The sequence below is a fragment of the Apaloderma vittatum genome, unplaced genomic scaffold (assembly GCF_000703405.1).
Source record: "Apaloderma vittatum isolate BGI_N311 unplaced genomic scaffold, ASM70340v1 scaffold170, whole genome shotgun sequence".
Lineage (NCBI taxonomy): Eukaryota > Metazoa > Chordata > Aves > Trogoniformes > Trogonidae > Apaloderma > Apaloderma vittatum.
In genome coordinates this window covers 71,411-73,014 of record NW_009694922.1, presented here as the reverse complement: position 1 = coordinate 73,014, position 1,604 = coordinate 71,411, and the positions used below count along the sequence as shown (strand labels likewise).

Below are 1,604 nucleotides of genomic sequence, written 5' to 3'. Positions count from 1 at the left end.
AAAGAACAGCATGACTAGCTCTGATTCCCTCTCTAGATTTGCTGATATATTGTTCTTTCTGAGTAATTTTTTAGTTCCAATCAGTATGCAAAGTACCATTATTAAGCCTTGAAATCCTCCCTGGTTGCAATTGTACAGACTTCAGCAGTTCCAAATTAATGAATTCTTTAGAAAGCCAAAGATTGTTTTCTTGCCATCCGTCCTGCAGTAGGCATTTTCATTAGGGAGCCAGAAGAGTGAATTTGAATCTACGAGACTTCCTGTATACCTTGCTGGAAGATAGAGTATGTTGAAACTTGTATGAAATTCAACTGGAATCAAATAAAGGAGGAGAAATCTGAGGAAAAACTTAAAATTTCTGGCTCAAGTGTATTACTCTACTGTTACTCAGAAGATCCTAAAATAGAAAAACACCAGCAATTTGTGCACTTCAATTTCTCAACTAATAAGAAAGCCTATAACATTTATTTCTACTGCCTTGAAAATACTAAGAATTTTCACTGTCTAATGGCATTGTAAAATCAAAATCAATTGCAGCACAGTGCCAGAATGTGCCTACAAGCCATTGCTGTTTCCATACTGAATTTCAACATTCTGCTTTTAGGAATTTCATAGAATCATAGAATGTTAGAGGTTGGAAGGCACCTCTATAGATCAATCAATCAATCATAGAATGGCCTAGGCTAGAAAGCACCTTAGAGATCATTTAATCCAACCTCCCTGTCATGGGCAGGGACACCTCTCGACTAGATCGGGCAACACATGGGGACGGAACGGGGATCGAACCCGCGACCTTGGTGTTATCAGCACCACGCTCTAACCGACTGAGCTAACCAGCCCCCTTCATCTAGTCCAACCCCCCTACCAAAGCGGGGTTCCCTATGGCAGCCACACAGGAATGCATCCAGGTGGGGTTTGAAAGTCTCCAGAGAAGGAGACTCCACAACCTCTCTGGGCAGCCTGTGCCAGGGCTCTGTCACCCTCACAGTAAAGAAGTTTCTCCTCATGTTGAGGTGGAACTTCCTATGTTCTAGCTTCTACCCATTATTTCTTGTCCTATTACTGGGCAACAGTGAAAAGAGACTGGCACCTTCCTCTTGACACCCAACTCTCAGATATTTACACACTAATAAGATCCTCTCTCAGCCTTCTCAAGACTAAACAGACTCAGTTCTCTCAGTCTCTCTTCACAGCAGAGATGTTCAAGTTTCTTAATCATCCTCGTAGCTCTCCGTTGGACTCTCTCCAGTAGACCCCTGTCTCTCTTGAATTGGGAAGCCCAAAACTGGACACAGTATCTCAGGTGTGATCTCACCAGGGCAGACTAGAGGGGGACGAGAACTTCCCTAGACCTGCTGGACACACTTTTCTTAATGCACCCCAGGAACCCATTGGCCCTCTTGGCCACAAGGGCACGGTGCTGTCCCATGGACAACTTATTACCCACTAGGACTCCAAGTTCTTTCTCCATGGGGCTGCTTTCCAGCAGGGCAACCCCTAATCTGTACTGGTGCCTGGTGTTGTTCCTTCCCAGATGGAGGACTCTACGCTTGTCCTTATTGAACTTCATCAGGTTCCCCTTTGCCCGGCTCTCCAGCCTGTCC

At 44.8% G+C, this 1,604-nt stretch overlaps 1 non-coding gene across 1 annotated transcript; it reads right to left on the bottom strand.

The window, feature by feature from the left end:
- Positions 1-765: 765 nt before the first annotated feature.
- On the bottom strand, positions 766-839 carry TRNAI-GAU. Its single transcript has one exon. It is a non-coding gene; the product is annotated as a tRNA-Ile (tRNA).
- Positions 840-1,604: the final 765 nt, after the last annotated feature.